The sequence below is a fragment of the Elephas maximus genome, chromosome 4 (genome assembly GCF_024166365.1).
Source record: "Elephas maximus indicus isolate mEleMax1 chromosome 4, mEleMax1 primary haplotype, whole genome shotgun sequence".
NCBI classification, from domain to species: Eukaryota; Metazoa; Chordata; class Mammalia; order Proboscidea; family Elephantidae; genus Elephas; species Elephas maximus.
The window spans coordinates 93,363,321-93,385,528 of NC_064822.1; the positions used below are offsets into that span (position 1 = coordinate 93,363,321).

General features: G+C 38.4%; 1 protein-coding gene across 1 annotated transcript in view; it reads right to left on the reverse strand.

Moving 5' to 3' along the window:
• Nucleotides 1–22,208, reverse strand: part of LOC126074698 (lysosomal alpha-glucosidase-like) — a 106,775-nt gene that overhangs the window by 11,850 nt on the left and 72,717 nt on the right. The window lies entirely within an intron of this gene.

Genomic DNA, 22,208 nt, shown 5'->3' on the forward strand with positions numbered 1-22,208 from the left:
CCCCTCCAACTATGTGAATCAGGAGAAGCCTCTTGCCTGCCAATCTTGGGATTCGTTGATCTTCACAGCCTGTGAGCAAGAGCCCTGCTCTCTGATCTGCCAGTCTTGGGTCTGCCAGCCCCTGTGGCTATGTGAATCAGGAAAAGCCTTGAGGTCTTGCCTGCTGATCTTGGGATTCATCGATCTTCACAGCCTGTGAGCAAGAGCCCTGCTCACCGACCAGCCAATCCTGGGTTTTCCAATGCCTGCAGCTATGTGAATCAGGAGAAGCCTCTACCCTGATCCTTGGATTTGGGATGTTCCAGCCTCTACAATCACGTGAGCTATTTTCTTTATGTAAATCTCTGTATGTATATTTATATACTTTACTGGTTTTGCTTATCTAGAGAACCCAGACTAAGACACTAAAAAAAAAAAGAAAAGACACTAGGGAAGGAAAATTCTGGGTGCGACTTCATTTTGCCATCACCACTTGCATTTGACATTATGTTTACATGTCCTCCAAGTTCACCAGGCTGTCCTTGAGGACAGACTATTATTTAGATTATATGCCCAGCCCCTTGGACAAACAGAGCAGATGGTGGGTATCTAGTACCTTGTACTATGCATGAAAGACAGTGGGTGATCAATAAATTTTGCTGAATCCCCATCGAGTATATAAAGGATTCTCCAACAGTGCATAATAACTAGGTAATTGTCTTCCATTTCTACAAATAGTTGAATAAGAGGAAATATGCTTAACACACAAAAAAATTAGATTAAACATAAGGAGAAATTGTTGGACCAAATAACGATTTGCTTCATGAAGATCTTTAAAAACAAAAAAGGCTTTGCAACTGTATAAGACAATCTGAGAATTGTCATAGCTAGGTAGGGGAAGGAAAGCCTGGTGGCATAGTGGTTAAGAGCTACAGCTGCTAACCAAGAGGTCAGCAGTTCAAATCTACCAGGCACTCCTTGGAAACCCTATGGAGGAGTTAATCTGTCCTTTAGGGTCTCTATGAGTCAGATTTGGCTCAATGGTGATGGGTTTTTCTTTTTTAGGTAGGGGAAATACTAGATATCACTAATATTCCCTATCTTCTATAGGAGTCTTAAATATTGCATACATACACATAGAAGGGAATAAATATCTCACCTACTGATGGAAGAAACTGAGACTTTCTGAAAAGAGAGATTAGGACAAGAGGGGCTTTCTCCCTCCCAATTAACTCAGAGCTGGAACAAAGAAGATAGGGTCAAAGTTGAATTTTTATAGAAAGGGAACTGGAAATTAACCCTTGTTTTCTAAAAGCTATTCACAGGTGGTATTAGCCCACCCTCTTCTGTTTTGCTGTATCTTTAAGAGGGAAAAGATATATAAATAATAAAGAATAGTGCCTTTTACTTTGTAGGATATATATGTTTGTGTGTGTATGGGTGTGTGTGTGACTCGGTGGTTGAGAGCTCAGCTGGTAACCAAAAGATCGGCAGTTCGAATCCACCACCCATTCCTTGGAAACTCTATGGGGCAGTATTAATCTGTCCTACAGGGTCACCATGAGTTGGAATTGACTCAATGGCAATGGGGTGGAGGGGATATACATATACACATATATACATATATACGTGTATATATATGTATGTTTGTATCATGTCAACAAAAACTACTCTTTTCTGAGTATATTTGAGTTTGATAGCTGAAGCAAGGTTAATAGAAAAAAATAATACATTAAAGTCTAAAATTTAAAAGGTAGGGAATAATTCAGACAGGTTATTAAAAGATATGCTTCCAAAGGATAGACTCTTTGAAGCACTTGAGAGTTTTTTTTTTTTTTTTTTAATGTAGCAACTTTTATCATTTTCCTTAAGTTTGGAGAAAAGTTTGCCTTTGATTGAAAATTATTTTTCCTCATTTCTTGGGCTATAAGCCCATTGCCATCGAGTCAATTCCAACTCATATTGACCCTACAGGACACAGCAGAACTGCCCCCTAGGGTTTCCAAGGAGCAGCTGGTAGACTCGAACTGCCAACCTTTTGGTTAGCAGGAGCTCTTAACCACTATGCCACCAGGGCTCCACCTTGGGCTATATAGGATGTTAACTCAATAATAAAACCAAAACCAAACCCACTGCTGTTGAGTCAATTCTGACTCATAGAGACCCTGTAGGACAGAGTATAACTGATCCATTGGGTTTCCAAGGCTGTATATCTTTACAAAAGCAGACTGCCATATCTTTCTCCCTCCCCATGCCTGATGGGCTTGAACTGCTTACTTTTCAGTTAGCAGTCAAGAATTTAACCACTGCACCACCAGGACTCCTAAGTCAATAATAATTACTGTAAAACAAAAGGACAATATGAAAAGATTTGTCTTTTTTGACCTGACTTTATAATCTTCTGCATTCTTTGCATAGAATGGCAACGAATTTGACAGGCTTTCAAACTAGCAAGAGATTACAGGGATAAGCAAACCTGACATGGTTGTATCTGTCTGCCTGTTTGCATTGCATTCTGCCAGAAAAACTCCAGTCAAAGAAGCAAGCTTCAAAACTAAGACTCCTCCCGCTTATGAGATAGTCCTGCTCAGCTTGGACCTCTGGTTAGAAATGTACTTATGCAAATTTACTAGAAGCAGCATAGCATGGCATTAAAAGAACCCATCTCTGAAATCAGATAGACCTGGGCTCAACTCCTGGCACTGCCATTTACTAGCACTGTGACTGAGTAAGACATATCTCAACTCTTGCAGTTACTTCATTTGGAAGATGGGAATAGTAAATTTTACTTCATTGGCATGTTGTGAGAATTGAAAGAAACCATGAGTATGAATGATAGCTCTTTCATATTTTTATTAGTTAATATTTTAATTATTATACAAATATCAATCAACACCATTATTACTTTTATATTAAGACTAAACATGCAGTCCGCCCTCTGTATCCACGGGTTCTGCATACGCAGATTCAACCAACCAAGGATCAAAAACATTTTAGAAAAAAAAAAACGTTCCAAAAAGCAAAGCTTGAATTTGCTGTGCTCTGAGCACTCTGCTGAATCCACATGAATGAAGAGATGTGTAGGCATACCCTGCTGTAGCCTCCCGCCACTTCACAGTTCCTCAGTCTCTCTCCAGCACTCCCTGTTCCAGCATTGTTTGCCTCGCATCTCATTTGTTCACTACTTGTATTGTTTGCACCCTTTTTGTACCAAAAAAAAAAAAAAAAACGGCTCCTGAGAAAAGCAATTAAGTGGCCAAAGCAATCCCTCCAAGGCTAAGTGTGAGGAGGTTGAGGAGAGAGGGAGGAAGGAGTTTAAGGCTAGTAAGGGATGCCTGGCTATGTAAAAGGCTACAGTCTCATGAACTTCAAGATTACGGGTGAATAGGCATTGGTTGAGGCCCAGGCAGCATCAGCGTTCCCAAAGAAGCTCAAGAAACTCACAGAAGAGAAAGGCTAACTTCCAGAGCAAGTCTTCAATTGTGATGAAACAACTATTTACGTAACATTTATATTGTATTAGGTGTTATAAGTAATCTAGAGACGATTTAAAGTACACGGGAGGATGTGCATAGGTTGTGTGCAAATATTATGCCATTTTATGTAAGGGACTTCAACATCCACAGATTTTGGTGTCTGCAGGGGCCCTGGAACGAATCCCTCTCAGATATCCAGGGATGACTGTAATTATAACCAATTGCTATTATTTCACATGAAATAAAAATATTTCCTATTTTAGGATGAAGAATACCTAGGTCACACGATAGCTATGAGCCCAAGAGACAGAAAGGGCCACATGAACCAGAGACTTACATCATCCTAAGACCAGAAGAACTAGATGGTGCCCAGCCACAACCGATGACTGCCCTGACAGGGAGCACAACAGAGAACCCCTGAGGGAGCAGGAGATCAGTGGGATGCAGACCCCAAATTCTCATAAAAAGACCAGACTTAATGGTCTGACTGAGACTAGAGGAATTCCAGCAGTCATGGTCCCCAAACCTTCTGTTGGCCTAGGACAGGAACCATTCCTGAAGACAACTCATCAGACATGGAAGGGACTGGACAATGGGTTGGAGAGAGATGCTGATGAAGAGTGAGCTACTTGTATCAGGTGGACACTTGAGACTGTGTTGGCATCTCCTGTCTGGAGGGGAGATGGGAGGGTATAGAAGGTTAGAAACTGACAAAATTGTCACAAAAGGAGAGACTGGAAGGGCTGACTCATTGGGGGAGAGCAAGTGGGAGTATGGAGTAAGGTGTATATAAGCTTATATGTAACAGACTAATTTGATTTGTAATCGTTCACTTAAAGCTCAATAAAAACTATTTGAATAAATAAATAAATATTTCCTATTTTATGTATAATTTAGACTGTTTAAGTCTAGTCCTGACCTGCCTACCAGGGCTCTATGTTCGTCTGTTCAGCCTAAAATTATGTAGCCTAATCTCAAGACATTTTTTCCAACTTGGGGAGAAGCTATTGTGTACATCTAGCTGAAAAATGAATGAGATCAGCCCTGTAATGACAGAGATCAGTAATTGCAGGTAAACTGTAGCATGGAGGAGTCATTTATGTTATTAACTTGTGTTTTGTTCTAGCAATATTTTTCTCCCCATTGTTTCAAGATGTCTTTTTTATTTCAGCAGATGTTTGTGAAGGCTTGCTGGAAAGCAGTAGTTCACAGCAGATAAATTTATTTCCAAGTTTTGCTTCCAGAAATCTGATCTTTTAAAGGAAATTATGTGAGGGGGTAAGAGAAGGAGGTGTTTGCATATGAGGGCAGTGAGGGAAAGAGGGAATTTCAGCAAGACTAAGGTTGAAGGTACTAGGCTAGTGTTTTGCTTTTGGTCCACATCCTAACAGAAACCTAAAGAAGAGAAAGAACATCTGAAAGAAAAAAAGCGTAGATGGAGCACCTCAGGAAGCTACCTGACCTGCAGAATCCAAGGTTCCCAGGCTCTGCAAAGAGCTGCCATGTGCATGCAAAGAAACTACTGAAAGACCAGACTTCAATTAGACATTGGGCTTGGACAGTGTGCATCTCAGGAGACACCAAACGCTAAAATGACTACCTCAAATTCTTTTCCTCTACCTGAGCCATTGAGATCTTTGCATGACACTCAGAGGAGAAAGGAGAGTGTTCCAGTAATGACTGAGAAAGATTTTTCCATTCAAGTAAAGTGAAACGGGGGCTGAGAATTATATCTGATTTGTTTTAAAAGAAATAAAGTAATGCCGTACTTCCTGCATGGCCATGATTTAGGTTAGAAGGGAGTTTTATGAAATTCAGAGAGCAGCAATAAGAAGCAAGAAAGTTATCAGGCTTTAGTAGGAAAAGACTGAGGAATGGTTTTGTGAAATTTATCAAATTCAATTCTCACAACATGCCAATGAAGTAAAATTTACTATTCCCATCTTCCAAATGAAGTAACTGCGAGAGTTGAGATATGTCTTACTCAGTCATGGTTATGGTTAGGGTTTGTTCACATCTTGGCACCAACATATGTAAAAGTCTATGAGTCTAAATATTAGCAAAAGAACATCAGATAGTAATAAAGCTTGAGATCATGATGTTGTCCTTGTCCTAACCCTCAGAACCTGTGAATATGTCACCATACATGGCAAAAAGGACTTTGCAGATGTGACTGAGGGTAAGGGCCTTGGGATATGGAGATTATCTTGGATTATGAGGTGGGTCCAATCAAATCACACGGACCCTTAAAACGGGAGAACCTTCCCAGCTGTGTTCAGAATGAGGCGATGAAGGAAGAAAGGTCAGAGAAAGATGCAACACTGCTGGATCTGAAAATAGAGGACTGGACCATGAACCAAGGAATGTGGGTGGCACCTAGAAGCTGTAAAAGACAAGTAAGGATTGTCTTCTAGAGATTCAAGAAAGAAATGTAGCCCTGCCCAAGCCCTGATTTTAGCCCTGTGAGCACCATGTCAGACTTATAATCCACATAACCATAAGAAAATAAATTTGTCTTGTTTTTCAGTCTCTAGGTTTTTTTAGGTTTATGGTAATTTTTTTTAAAAAATTTATTGTGCTTTATGTGAAAGTTTACAAATCAAGTCAGCCTCTCATACAAAAATTTATACACACCTTGCTATATACTACTAGGTGGTATCCCCCAAATGAGACAACACAGTCCTTCTCTCCAGCCTGTATTTCCATGTCCATTCAGACAGCTTCTGTCCCCCTCTGCCTTCTCATCTCACCTCCAGACAGGAGCTGCCCACATAGTCTCATGAGTCTACTTGATCCAAGAAGCTCAGTCCTCGCCAGTATCATTTTCTATTTTATATTCCAGTCCAATCCCTGTCTGAAGAGTTGGCTTAGGGGATGGTTCGTGTCTTCGGCTAACAGAAGGTCTGGGGACCATGACCTCCAGAGTCCTCCTAGTCTCAGTCAGACCATTAAGTCTGGCCTTTTTACGAGAATTTGCAGTCTGCATCCCACTGCTCTCCAGTTCCTTCAGGGATTCTCTGTTCTGTTCCCTGTCAGGGCAGTCATCGGTTTTAGCTGGGCACCATCTAGCTTTTCTGGTCTCAAGATGATGTAGTCTCTGATTTATGTGGCCCTTTCTGTCTCTTGGGCTCATAATTACCTTGTGTCTTTGGTGTTCTTCATTCTCCTTTGCTCCAGGTGAGTTGAGACCAATTGATGCATCTTAGATGGCCACTTGCTAGCGTTTAAGACCCCAGATGCCACTCTCCAAAGTGGGATGCAGTATGCTATCTTAAGACATTTTGTTTTGCCAATTGACCTAGATGTCCCCTGAAACCATGGTCCCCAAACCTCTGCCCCTGCTATGCTGGTCTTCAAAGTGTTCGGTTTATTCAGGAAACTTCTTTGCTTTTGGTTCAGTCCAATTGTGCTAACCCCTCCTGTATTGTGTGTTATCTTTCCCTTCACCTGAATTAATTCTTGTCTACTATCTAATTAGTGAAAACCCCTCTCCATCCCTCCTTCCCCACTCTCGTAACCATCAAAGAACATTCTCTTCTCTGTTTAAGCTATTTCTTGAGTTCTTATAATAGTGGTCTCATATAATATTTGTCCTTTTGCAGCTGACTAGTTTCACTTAGCATAATGTCTTCCAGATTCCTCCATATTAAGAAATGTTTCAGGATTCATCATTGTTCTTTATCGATTCATAGCATTCCATTCTGTGAATATACCATAATTTATATATCCATTCATTTGTTGATGGGCATCTTGGTTGCTCCCATCTTTTTGCTATTGTAAACAGTGCTGCAATGAACATGGGTGTTTATATCTCTGTTTGTGTAAAGGCTCTTATTTCTCTGGGATATATTCCAAGGAGTGGACTGCTGGATCATACAGTAGTTTTATTTCTAGCTTTTTAAGGAAGGACCAAATCAATTTCCAAAGTGGTTGTACCATTTTACATTCCCACCAGCAGTGTATGAGTGTTCCAGTCTCTCCACAACCTCTCCAACATTTATTATTTTGTGTTTTTTGGATTAATGCCAGCCTTGTAGGAGTGAGATGGTATCTCATTGTAGTTTTGATTTGCATTTATCTGCTGGCTAATGATCGTGAGCATTTTGTCATGTTATCTGTTAGCTGCCAGAATGTCTTCTTTAGTGAAGCGCCTGTTCATATTCTTTACCCATTTTTTAACTGGGATATTTGTCTTTTTGTTGTTGAGTTTTTGCAGTATGATGATCAGAAATGTCATAGCTAAAAACTTTTTCCCAGGCTGTAGGTAATCTTTTTACTTTTTTGGTAAAGTCTTTAGATCAGCATAGGTATTTCATTTTTAGGAGCTCCCAGTTATCTAGTTTCTCTTCTGCTGTTTGTGCATTGTTGGAATGTTTTGTATATTGTTTATGCCATGTATTAGGGCTCCCTATTTTTTCTTTCACAATCTTTACTGTTTGAGATTTTATATATAGGTCTTTGATCTATTTTGAGTTAGTTTTCGTGCATGGTGTGAGTTATGGGTCTTGTTTCATTTTTTTACAGATGGATATCCAGTTATGCCACCACCATTTGTTAAGGAGACTGTCTTTTCCCCATTTAACTGACTTTTGCCTTTGTCAAATATCAGCTGCTTATATGTGGATGGATTTATGTCTGGATTCTCAATTCTGTTCCATTGGTCTACGTATCTGGTGTTGTACCAGTACCAGGCTGTTTTGACTACTGTGGCAGTATAATAGGTTCCAAAACAGATAGTGTGAGGCCTCCCATTTTATTCTTCTTTTCCAGTACTGCTTTACCTATCCAGGGCCTCTTTCCCTTCCATATGAAGTTGGTGATTTGTTTCTCCATCTCATTAAAAAATGTCATTGGAATTTGGATCAGAATTGCATTGTATCTATAGATGGCTTTTGGTAGAATAGATATTTTTACTATGTTGAGTCTTCCTATTCACGAGCAAGGTATGTTTTTCCACTTATGTAGGTCTCTTGATTTCTTGCAGTAGTGCCTCCTAATTTTCTTTGTATAGGTCTTGTATGTCTCTGGTAAGATTTATTTCTCAGTATTTTACCTTCTTGGGGGCTACTGTAAATGGTGTTGATTTGGTGATTTGGTGTTGATTTGATGTTGTTTTTGTTGGTGTAGAGGAATCCAAATGATTTTTGTATGTTTATCTTGTAACCTAATACTCTGCAGAACTCTTCAACTATTTTCAGTAGTTTTCTTGAGGATTCTTTAGGTTTTCTGTGTATAAGATCATGTCATTGGCAAACAGTGATACTTTTACTTCTTCCTTACCAATCAGGATGCCCTTTATTTCTTTTTCTAACCTAATTGCTCTGGCTAGGACCTCCAGCACATTGTTGAATAAGAGTGGTGATAAAGGGCATTCTTGTCTCGTTCGTGTTCTCAAGGGGAATGCTTTCTGTTTCTCTCCATTTAGGATGATGTTGGCTGTTAGCTTTGTATAAATGCCCTTTATTATGTTGAGGAATTTTCCTTCTATTCCTATTTTGATGAGATCATGAATGGGTATTGACATTGTCAAATGTCTTTTCTGCAACAATTAATAAGATCATTTAGCTCTTGTCTTTTGTTTTATTTATATGATGGATTACATTAATTGTTTTTCTAATGTTGAACCATCCCTGCATACCTGGTATGAATCCCACTTGGTCATGGTGAATTATTTTTTTTGATATGTTGTTGAATTCTATTGGCTAGAATTTTGTTGAGGATATTTGCATCTAAGTTCATGAGGGATATAGGTCTGTAATTTTCTTTTTCTGTGGTGTCTTTACCTGGTTTTGGTATCAGGGATATGCTGGCTTCATAAAATGAGTTTGGGAGTATTCCATCCTTTTCTATGCTCTGAAATACCTTTAGTAGTAGTGGTATTAACTCTTCTCTGAAAGTTTGTTAGAGCTTTCCAGTGAAGCTGTCTAGGCCAGGGCCTTTTGTTGTTGTTGGGGTTTTTTTAATTACTTTTTCAATCTCTTCCTTTGTTATGGGTTTACTTAGTTGTTCTACCTCTGTTTGTGTTAGTTTAGGTAGGTAGTGTGTTACCCACTTCTAGGTTTTCAAATTTGTTAGAATACAATTTTTCATAGTAATCTGATCTGATTCTTTTAATTTCAGTTAGGTCTCTTTTGATATCTCCCATCTCATTTCTTATTCGGGTTATTTGCTTCCTCTCCTGGTTTTCTTTTGTAAGTTTGGCCAATGGTTTATCAATTTTGTTAATTTTTTCTAAGAACCAGCTTTTGGTCTCGTTAACTCTTTCAATTGTTTTTCTGTTCTCTATTTCATTTAATTCTGCTCTAATTTTTATTATTTGCCTGCTTCTGATGCCTGAGGATTTCTTTTGTTGCTCTCTTTCTGTTTGTTCAAGCTGTAGGCATAATTCTTTTATTTTGGCCCTTTCTTCTTTTTATATGTGTGAATTTTTTTAATATAAATTGACCTCTAAGCACTGCTTTTGCTGTGTCCCAAAGCTTATGATAGGAAATGTTTTCATTTTCATTGGATTCTATGAATTTCTTTATTCAATCCTTAGTGTCTTCTATAACACAGTCATTTTTGAGCAGGATATTGTTCAGTTTCCAAGTGTTTGATTTTTTTTTTTTCCCTGCTTTTTCTGTTAGTGATTTCTACTTTTATGGCCTTATGGTCAGAGAAGATGCTTTGTAATATTTCAATGTTTTGGATTCTGCTAAGGCTGGCTTTATGACCTAAAATGTTGTCTATTCTAGGGAATGTTCCATGTATGTTGGAAAAGAAAGTATGCTTATCTGCTGTTGGGTGGAGTGTTCTGTATATGTCTATGAGGTCAAGTTGGTTGATTGTGGCATTTAGATTTTCTGTGTCTTTATTGAGCTTCTTTCTGGATGTTCTGCCTTTCACCGAAATAGGTGTATTGAAGTCTCCTACTATTATTGTGGAGCTGTCTATCTGACTTTTCAGAGGTGATAAAGTTTGTTTTATGTATCCTGCAGCCCTGTCATTGGGTGCATAAATATTTAATACGGTTATATCCTTCTGGTATATTGTCCCCTTAATCATTATATAGTATCCTTCCTTATCCTTTGTGGTGGATTTAACTTTAAAGTCTATTTTGTCAGAAATTAATACTGCCACTCCTGCTCTTTTTTGATTGTTGTTTGCTTCATATATTTTTTCCATCCTTTGAGTTTTAGTTTGTTTGTGTCTCTAAGTCCAAGGTGTGTCTCTTATAGGCAGCATAACAGATCGTGTTTTTTTATTTATTCTGCCACTCTCTGTCTCTTTATTGGTAAATTTAGTCCATTTACATTCAGGGTAATTATGAATAGGTATGAGTTTAGTGCTGTCATTTTGATATCTTTTTTTGTGTGTTGTTGACAGTTTCTTTTTCCCACTTAATTTTTTGTTCTGAGTAGTTTATTTTTACATACTGTCTTCCTCTTATTCATTGTTGTTGATTTTGTATTTGCTGAGTCTTTATTTTTTCTTGTATTTTGATAAGTAGGATTACAAGTCTCCTTTGTGGTTGTGGTTACCTTAATATGCACCCTTATTTTTCTAAGTTTAAATCTAACATTTAATTCTTTATATCTCTTTGACTTCCTTTCAATATGAAAGATCTATAACTACATTTCTTAGTCCCTCTTTATTGTTTTAATGCTGCTTTCTTTTATATGACACTGCTGTTTCCCTGTTTTGAGCATTTTTTTTATCTTGATTTATTTTTGTCATTTCTCTATCTGGGTTGACATCTGGTTGCTCTGTCGTGTATTCCAGTCTTGGGTTGATATCTGATATTATTGATTATCTAAACAGAGATGTCCCTTTAGTGTTTCTTGTAGTTTTTGTTTGGTTTTTATGAATTCCCTAAACTTCTATGTATCTGGAAATGTCCTAATTTCACTTTCATATTTCAGAGAGAGTTTTGCTGGATATATGATTTTTGGCTGGCAATTTTTTTCCTTCAATTTTTTATCTATGTCATCCCATTGCCTTCTTGCTTGCATGATTTCTACTGAGTAGTCCGAGCTTATTCTTATTGACTCACCTTTGTAGGTGACTTTTTGTTTATCCCTAGCCACTCTTAAAATTCTCTTTATCTTTGGTTTTGGCAAGTTTGATTATAATATGTCTTGGTTAATTTCTTTTGAGATCTACCTTATGTGGGGTTCAATGAGCATCTTGGATAGATATCTTTTATGATATCAGGGAAGTTTTCTGCCAACAAATCTTCAACAATTCTGTATGTATTTTCTGTTATCCTTCCCTGTTTTGGTACTCCAATCACTCGTAGGTTATTTCTCTTGATAGAGTCCCTCATGATTCTTAGGGTTTCTTCATTTTTTTAAATTCTTTTATCTGATTTTTCTTTGAATATATTGGTGCCAAGGATTTCATCTTCAATCTCACTAATTCTGCCTTTCACTTCCTCAATTCTGCTCCTCTTTCTATTGAGTTGTCTATTTCTATAATTTTATTGTTAATCTTCTGAATTTCTGATTGCTGTTCTCTCTACGGATTCTTGCAGCCAATTAAATTTTTCATTATGTTCTTGAATAACCTTTTTAATTTCTTCAATTGCTTTATCTGTGTGTTCCTTAGCTTGTTCTGCATTTTGCATGATCTTATTCCTGATGTCTTGAAGAGTTCTGTATATTAGTCTTTTGTGCTCTGCATCTGATAATTCCAGGAATACATCTTCATCTGGAAGATTCCTTGAGTCTTTGTTTTGAGAGCTTATTGAAGCCATCATATTCTGCTTCTTTATGTGATTTGATAGTGACCGTTGTCTCTGAGCCATCTATAAGTCATTTATTAGTTCATTTTATATTTGCTTACTGTACCCTAGCTCCTTGCTTTGTTTTGTTTTGATATGCCCAAATAGGCTGCTTGAGTGAGTTAGACTGATTATTTTTGCCTTTGAAGTTCTAATGTCCTGTTGCCAAATGGCTAGAGCTGTTACCAGGTATTTGAGCCTAGGATTCCATTCACTTTTTTTGTAGAGACTCAGCTTAGGTGTCCAGATAGTTGGTCATCAAGTGTGTGGTACAGACTCAGTCCTATAGTCTTAGAGGGCAGGGGTGATTGGTGTAGGTACTGGTATCTGGTTGCAGCAGGGCATCACGCTCTGAACAAGGCAGGGGGCTGACAACTGTCCCCTGAGTGTCTGTGAAGAAATCATGTCCCTGTTCCCTAGAAAGCACAGGTGAGTGGGTTCTGCTTTTGGTAGTAAGGACTGGGAGGTACCACTTATCCTTGGATTCGTGTCATGGGTGGCTATGTGATGTGGGTGGAGCCACCACTCCTTAGGCTGTGGGTAGGTGAAGACTCTGTTTAATAGGCAAAGCGGTGTCAAACATGAAATGCCACTTCTCCACTGCACAGCTGAAACAGTTGCAGTCTGCCATCAAGGGCCTGTTCTCCTGAAATGGGCCCACACAGGCCCATGCATGTATGAAAGGTATTCAAAGCCTGCAGACCATTTGTGCCTGGACTGGAGCCGCTTCTGTTCTGAGCTCCCCAGCTTAGTAGAGCTGGCAGATAATCTTTTCCTCCAGTTGTTAATTTATTCCTTCTACACGCCCAGGAGAATGGCTCAGAGCACGCAGCAAGACCTATCTCAGGCCCAGGGAAGTCGACAGCTACTAGAGCTGGCTTGGGGGCTGAAGGCACGGTAAAATACTTGCCTTTTGCTGAGAGCACCATTCTTCTTTCGTTCCAGAGGTGTGAGTACGCTATACGGCTAACTGTCTCCCCCCGAGGAATCTGCATCCGGGATGTTACCTCCAGTCCCGCCATGGTCGCTCCAGGGAATGGTGCCTGAGGGTTCCTGGCGATTCAGGTCTGGCAACTCCTCACTGCTTCTGAGCCATCTCTCCCTCCCTCTGCTGCTCAGCCTGTTTTCTAACTTTGCCTTTGATGTTCAAGGTTCCTAGCTTGTCACATATATAATCATTTCACTTGTTTTTTCAGGTTGTTGTTGTAAGAGGGATAACCAGAAGCATCTGACTATTCTGCCATCTTGGCCCTGCCTCTTGTGGTAATGTCTTATGACATCAGTAGGAAAATAACCCCCATGGCAAGAGTTCTAAGTATTCCTATTGATAAGCTCGTACCAATTATAGGGCAACTGAGGGGTAACATGGTTGCCAGTCTCTGAGGTGGGAAATACTCATCTTGAATGAAAAGAAGTTTCTTCGCATTTAGTGCAGCTTTTTTTAAAATAGTTTACTAAAATATACAAAGATGTATTATTCCCCTCGCTACTTAATTCTATTGCCTTATATTTTACTGTTTCTCAGAGTATGTCCAATCTCCTCAAATGTTGTTTTTTTTTTTTTTTGAAGTCAAGAATCACTATTACCCACAATAACTCCCAAGATGACTGTGTTAAGCACTTAGAATAGGTGAATTAGATGTGGATATACTTATACTTGGGATTACATCATATTCTCTGTGATCTTTGTCACACAAATAGCATCCTACTACAACACAATATCCTAAAACATAATGATGTTTCTTGTCATATATTCTTAATAGTACTTCAAAGTTGCATTCTTAGTAGTATGGATATAAAAAAAAAAAACTGTGATGTAGGAAAGGAAAGACTATTGAAAGACTAGGGTAAAAAGGATGTGTTATGTGGTTACACCAATATTCATTGCTGCATTATTCATAATAGTCAAAATGCGGAAACACCGCAAGTGTCCATCAACAGTTGAATAGATAAACAAAATATGGCACATACATACAATGGAATATTATTCAGCCATAAAGAAAAACGAAGGTTTGACGCATACTACAACATGGATGAACCTTGAAAACATTATGCTAAGTGAAATGTCTGACACAAAAGGACAAATATTTCATGATCCCACTTACATGAAAGATATAGAACAGGCAAATGCATAGAGACAAAAGTAGATTAGTGGTTACTAGTTGCTGAAGGGAGGGTGAAAGTGGGGAGTTTTTGTTTAAGGGGTACTGAGTTTCTGTTTTGGGTGATGAAAAAGCTTTGGAACTAGATAACGCTGATGGTTGCATGACATTGTGAATGCAATTAATGTCATTGAATTGTACACTTAAAAAGTTAAGATGGCAAATTTCATGTTACATATATTTTACGACAATAATTTTTTTTTTTTTTAAAGAATGTGTTATATTCTTAAGGAGCCCTGGTGGCACAGTGGTTAAGAGCTCACCTGCTAACCAAAAGGTCAGCAGTTTGAATCCACCAGTCAATCCTTGGAAACCCTATGGGGCAGTTCTACACTGTCCTATGGAGTCACTATGAATCACAATTGACTCGACGGCAATCGGTTCTGTTTTTGGTTTATACACTTAAAGCCACATAACATGGAGTACTAAGGCAAAAGCTGCAACACCTGGTCAACCACTTCAACAGGCCTGCTTTGACCTTTGCAGTGGAAGTGGAATGTTTAGTTAGCAGTATTATGCATCCAACAATGGTACGGATGCAAAAGCATGAACCACGGAGATGTCCTTAATATTCCAACAAGACTGTCAAATTCTAAAATCCGCTCACCTACACACCCCCTTTATACATAGATTCATATATTCCCTAAGTGAAATCTTATTTCTCAAAACTCACTCTGGACATATATCAAAGGTTTGACTTAAAACAAGTACCCTAAAAGACAGTTCTTTGTATGCCAGCTTTAAAGGGATTATTTTGTAAGGATCTTCACATAAGCTGCCCTACTCTTATTTTTATATTTCTTGCCCATTTCCCTTGGAATCATAAATTTTAGCTCTTGTGACTTTTTAAATGCACTTTGTTGGACATGACAGCAAAGACTGAGGGTGTCTAATATGCAAAGAAATCTAATTCTAGTCCAGAATCTGATGCCTTGAAATGTTTGCCTCTCCTCAATTTTCAAATTGACACATTAATATCATTGTTAAGCTTTCTCTCTGATATGATTTGACAGTACATACGATCATAAATACTAAAAGGCTGTGTTCTCCTTAGAGAAAAAAGATCGTGTCAATTTAAAGCATTATTACTTTACCATAAACTTTTTTTCTAACCTGTTATTATTTTGAAGGGAACACACTTCTAAAGAAATGTAGAATCTCTTCACATTTAATTTCCAAATCTATGCACTTGAGAAAAGTCTAATGAAACACTTAATGACTTTATATATATATTATATATATACATATACACACACATGTATATAACAGCTGAATCACCTTACTATGATGAGTTATGGCTAAATTTAACTATGTACTTAGCTCAGCTCATGTTAAAGCCATTTGTAGTGCATGCAACAACACAGCAAAACAATGACACAGAAATCTAGATATTGTGTAATCATCTTCTTACCTCCCGCTCATGAAGGCAGCCACCTGATTATATTCCTTCACTCCTGAGAGAGCATTGTAAGCACTAACTACATCATAACAGAGCCAGCCTACTCATCCACAAAGAAAAAAACAGTAACAAATGTAGATAATTACCCACTGGCATGCAGAAGGTAATTATAGGACTCCTGTACTTTAACGGGAATATAACTCCTAATTATCTCAAAAGGCTAACTTTATACAATCAGAAACAGTTACCAATCAAAGAGATTACACAAAATGGTAAAACCTTAGATTGCTGAATTGTAAAAGAGATAAAAAGAAATTTAATATTGCTTAAAAATAGCACGGGGAATAAGAATATTCATCTGATTCTGCATCAGGTCTTTAGTCCTTAGTCTCCGTATCCTGGTAACAAATTTCCTGACTACAAGCAGAATTCATCAAAACTTTTTAAAACAATATCTTTTAGAAAGTACTCATCTGAGAGCTTAACTAGTTTCGTGTCTTTCTTTCGGCTCCCAAGTTGGTATTAACACTTTCTTCTCTAATTGATGTATGTATATGTATGTGTATATATATATACATATATGTATTTTTTAAGTTCCACGTAGTGAATATAAACTAGGCTGTATTCACCTGGAGCAACAGAGAAAGAAGGGGCGTAAGGAATAGGAGGAGAAATTGGAATGTGTGGCCAATTGCCTCCATGAACAACCTGTCTGCTTTGGCATGAGACCAGAAGAACTGGATGATGCCCAGCTACCTTTACTAAAAATTTTGATCAAAGATTCTATAGAAGAATCCTGATCAAAAGGCAGAAAACAAAGAACAGAATTTCGAATTGTCATGTAATCCAGAATTTCTAGAGCCATGGATCAAATTGACTACAGTACATTGAGAGATTACACAGAAAACTTAGAGAGCAATGAGTTTATGTTAATGGCGGAGGAGCCACTCAGAAAAGGTGGGTGAAAATAGTTGCATAGCTCGAAGTATGTGAGCATTGTCACTGAACTGTACATGTAGAAACTGTTGAATTGGTGTAAGTTTTGCTATGTATATTCTCAACAACAATTAAAAAAATTAAATTATTAAAAAAAAAAGACTATAAACCAAGATTAAGGTGGCTAAATGTTAGGCTGTGGCTGGTGAAAACTGATTCCAGTTAGGGTAAAATATGGATTCCCTTAGCAGCCAATTCTGGCTTTCATACCTGTGGGCAATGAAGATGATACAAATTGTTATAACAATCATCCTATGTTATTCTGTATTTGAGGTAATTGGCAAAGCATTTGGAATTAAATTTAAATTCCTCTAAATTTTTTACGATAGATATAATAGTAGCTGTATTTGTGTACCTACTCTGTCACTCACCTGCTTTACATATCATATTGTGTATGTAAATCCTTAACTCACATTTGCAAACTTTTATATCCCCATTGTACAATCAAAAGAAATTAAACACATGTATGAGTTCACAAACCTAGGAAGTGATTGTGCCAGGATTTGGAGTCCATCTGACACCAAAGCCCATGCTCAGTGCCCTGTGCCATGTTGCCTCTCTGACAGTGGGCTGCCTTCCTGGGAGAGTGTTTTCATACCTCTTTGCACTATGGGACAAGGTGTCTTATTGCTGGAGTTAGCATGACAATTCCATTGACTCCCTCACACTCGAATCAAATGTGGTTTAAAAAGAAGTATTGACATTCTCATCTCTGAAGACCCAAACTTCCTTCCAATTTCCTCAACCTTTGGTTCAATAGAAGCCCTGGTGGTACAGTGGTTAAAAGCTACAGCATGCTACAGCTGCTAAGCAAAAACATTGGCAGTCCCAATCCACCAGCTGTTCCTTGAAAACCCTGTGGGGCAGTTCTACTATATCCTATTGGGTCACTGTAAGTTGGAATCAACTCAATGGCAATGGGTTTGGCTTGAGTTTTTTTGCTTCAATAATACACATGTGAAAGTTGGAAACAAAGAAGGATTGGTATGTGGACAATATAGCTTTGGTGATAGAAACAGCGCTGGAGATTGCATGACGGAATTTTGCAAGACCAATGACTTCTTCATTGTAAATACCTTTTTTTACCAACAAAAACAGTGACTATACATGGGGACCTTACCAGATGAAATACACAGGAACCAAATCGGTTACATCTGTGGAAAGAGATAATGTAAAAGCTCAATACTATCAATCAGAAGAAGGCCAGGGGCAGACTGCAGAACAGACCATCAATTGTTCATATGTAAGTTCGAGATGAAACTGAAGAAAATTAGTACAAGTCCACAAAAGCTAAAGTACAACCTTGAGTCATATCCCACCTAAATTCAGAGACCATCTCAAGGATAAATTTGACACGTTGAACACTGATGACCAAAGACAGAAGAGTTGTGGAATGACAACGTACATGAAGAAAGCAAGAAGTCATTAAAAAGAGATGGAAAAAAAGACCAAAATGGATGTCAGAAGAGACTTGAACGCTGAATAGCTGAAATGAAAGGAAGAAATGATGAAGTAAAAGCTGACCAGAAGATTTCAAAGGGCAGGCTGAGAAGACAAAGTATTATAATGGCATGTGCAAAGAGCTAGAGATAGAAAACCAAAAGGGAAGAACACGCTTGGCATTTCTCAAGCTGAAAGAACTGAAGAAAAATTCAAGCCTCAAGTTGCAATAGTGAGGGATTCTATGAGGAAAATATTAAATGACGCAGGAAACTCAAAAGCAGATGGAAGGAATATACAGAGTTACTGTACCAAAAAGAATTGGTCGACGTTTAACCAGTTCAGGAGGTCCTGAAGGAAGAAGTCCAAGGTGCACTGAAGGCACTGGTGAAAAACAAGGCTCCGGGAAGTGATGGAATACGATTGAGATGTTTCAACAAACGGATGCAATGCTGGAAGTACTCACTCATCTATGCCAAGAAACTCTGAAGATAGCTACAGGGCCAAACAACTGGAAGAGATCCATTATGCCTATTCACAAGAGAGGTGATCCCACCAAATGTGGAAATTTATTGAACAATATCACTACTATCACACGCAAGTAAAATTTTGCTCAAGGTCATTCAAAAGTGGCTGCAGCAATACATCGACAAGGAACTGCCAGAAATTCAAGCCAGATTCAGAAGAGGACATGGAACTAGGGATATCACTGCTGATGTCAGATGAATCCTGGCTGAAAGCAGAAAATACCAGAAAGATGTTTATCTGTGTTTTATCTAGCATGCAAAGGCAATCGACTGTATGGATCATAACAAATTATGCATAACATTGCAAAGAATGGGAATTCCAGAACACTTAACTGTGCTCATGCGGAACCTGTACATAGATCAAGAGGCAGTCATTCGAACAGAACAACAAGATACTCCATAGTTTAAAGTCAGGAAAGGTGTGTGTCAGGGTTGTATCCTTTTACCATACTTATTCAATCTGTAGCTAAGCAAATAATCCAAGAAGCTGGACTATATGAAGAAGAATGGGGTATCAAGATTGGAAGGAGACTCATTAACAACCTGCATTATGCAGATGACACAACCTTGTTTGGTAAAAGTGAAGGGGACTTGAAGCACTTACTGATGAAAATCAAAGACCACAGTTTTCAGTATGGATTACACCTCAACATAAAGAACACTAAAATCCTCACAACTGGACCAATAAGCAACATCACGATAAATGGAGAAAAGATTGAAGTTGTCAAGGATTTAATTTTACTTGGATTCACAATCAATACCCACGGAAGCAGCAGTCAAGAAATCAAGACACTTTGCATTGGGCAAATTGGCTGCAAAAGACCTCTTTAAAGTGTTAAAAAGCAAAGACAGCACCTTGAAGACCAAAGTGTGCCTGACCTAAGTAAAGTGTTTCCAATTGCCTCATATGCATGCGAAAGCTGGATGATGAGCAAGGAAGCTGGAAGAACTAATGCCTTTGAATTGTGGTGTTGGAGAAGAATATCGAATATACCACAGACTGCCAAAAGAATGAACAAATCTGTCTTGGGAGAAGTACAACCAGAATGCTGCTTAAAAACACGCATGGCAAGACTACATCTCACACACTTTGGACACGTTTTCAGGAGGGATCAGTTCCTGGAGAAGAACATCATGCTTGGTAAAGCAGAGAGTCAGCGAAAAAGAGGAAGATCCTCTAGGAAATGGATTGACACAGTGGCTGCAACAATGGGCTCAAGCATAGCAACAAGTGTGAGGATAGGCCAGGACCAGGCAGTGTTTCATTCTATTGTACATAGGGTCACTGTCTTAGTCATCTAGTGCTGCTATAACAGAAATATTACAACCGGATGACTTTAAGAAAGAGAAATTTATTTTCTCACAGTCTAGTAGGCTAGTAGTCCAAATTCAGGGTGTCACGTCCAGGGAAAGGATTACTCTCTGTCAGCTCTGAGGGAATAAGGTCTTTATCATCAATCTTCACCTGGACTAGGAGCTTCTCCATACAGGAACCCTGGGTCCAAAGGATATGCTCTGCTCCTGGCACTGCTTTCTTGGTGCTATGAGGTCCCCTGTCTCTCTGCTTACTTCTCTCTTTTATATCTCAAAAGAGATTGGCTTAGTACACTATCTAATGTAGCTCTCATCAGTATAACCGCTGCTAATCCATCTCATTAACATCATAGTGATAGGATTCACAACACGCAGGGAAATCACATCAGATGACAAAATGGTAGACAATCGTACAATACTGGGAATCATGACCTAGCCAAGTTGACAGATATTTTGGGGGGACACAATTCAATCCGTGCAGTCACTATACTCGGAATCGACTTGACAGCACCTAACAATGACAACAACAATACACACTACAAATGAACTCTCAACACTTGCCTGAGAATTCCATTGTGCTTCTTTAATAAATCCACTTTCCCACTCAGTGATATGACTACAGTGCATCTTCTCCTACCTCTCTAAAGTTCCTACTCCTCAAATCCATCCCATTTCCTGTGTCGTTTCCACTGGTGAACAAATCTTTGAAATAGAAGCTTTTCTAATGGGAGTAGCTTCAGCTTCCTACCACCTAATCCATAAATCTGTGTACACCTGTATTCAGTTTCTTCTTTATCCTGTAATAAGGAACTATTACTAGTCTTTTAAAGCTTGATCCCTTCACAACTGATACTATCCGATCCTCTCTTCTCATTAATTTCAGTTCTTGGATTAACTCCTCCTTCTTTTGCATTATTCATCCCTTCAGCACTAACAGCTCCTTCCTAAAAACAAACAAACATGTTCTAGTATCTCTCATTTCTTAGAAAAAAAAGACAATATAACAGCATCTTTCTTTATTCATATTCTCAGCTATGGCTCCATTCCCCACTCCTCTTCAGACCCTGCCAAAGATTTGTTTACACCTTTATCGATACTTTCTCATCCCCATTTCACTCCTTAACCGACTTTAATTCGATGTCCATCCCCACTACTCCATTGAAACTACTTTTGTTAATATTGCCAGTCTTCATATTGTTGAACTCAGTGGACACATTCTGCACTCATCTTATTTGACTTTTTGGTAGCATCGGATAGAATTGGCCACACCATCCTTCTTAAAGCAGTATCAGTTGGGACTGAAGACATCACTCACTCCTGCCTCTCCCCCTCCCTATCCAATTGCTTCCAGTGGAATCTTCTTAGCTTAACTTTTTTTTTTATCCGCAGCCTCAATGTTTGTGTGCAGATCTACTCAGGGTTCAGGTTCAAAGAGCCCATTTGTCAATTTTATGCTTTATACTCTGTCATTCTCACTACATTGAATCATCCATGCCTGTGGATTTAAATACTATTTTTATGCATATAATTCCCAGCTTTTAATCTCAAACTCAGATCTCTTCTTTCCAGACTTACATATTTTACTGCCTGCTTAGTATTTTCATTTAGATATTTCACAAAATGATGAAAGAAGGGAGTAACTTTTGCACATCATTTCTTTTGTGTAACTAGTAACTAGTGGAGAGAGGGTAGTATTTCTAGGACTCAAGAACACATAGTAGGACTTTGTGGTTTAACAGGTTTTGGGATTGAGGTTTTTATTTCTGTTTTGCTTTTCCCTTTTGTTATGGTTTCAGTGGAAACTGAATGGGTACACATGCAAATGACTATAATTGCAAAGGAAATATAAATTAAGAGCTATTATCATTCAAACTAGAAGTCTACAGTCAAGGATAAGCCTCTCTTAGTCTGACTGCAAAATTCCACTTCTCAATTAAATCTTCACAACTTATCCATCTTGCTGTATTTTTTATTGCACATGATTAGTGTCATGGATTGAATTATATCCTCCCAAAAATGTGTATATCAGCTTGGTTAGGCCATGATTCCCAGTATTGTGTGGTTGTCCTCCGTTTTGTGATTGTATTTTGATGTTGAGAGGATAAGGGTGGGATTGTAACACCGCCCTCACTCAGGTCACCTCCTTGATCCAAG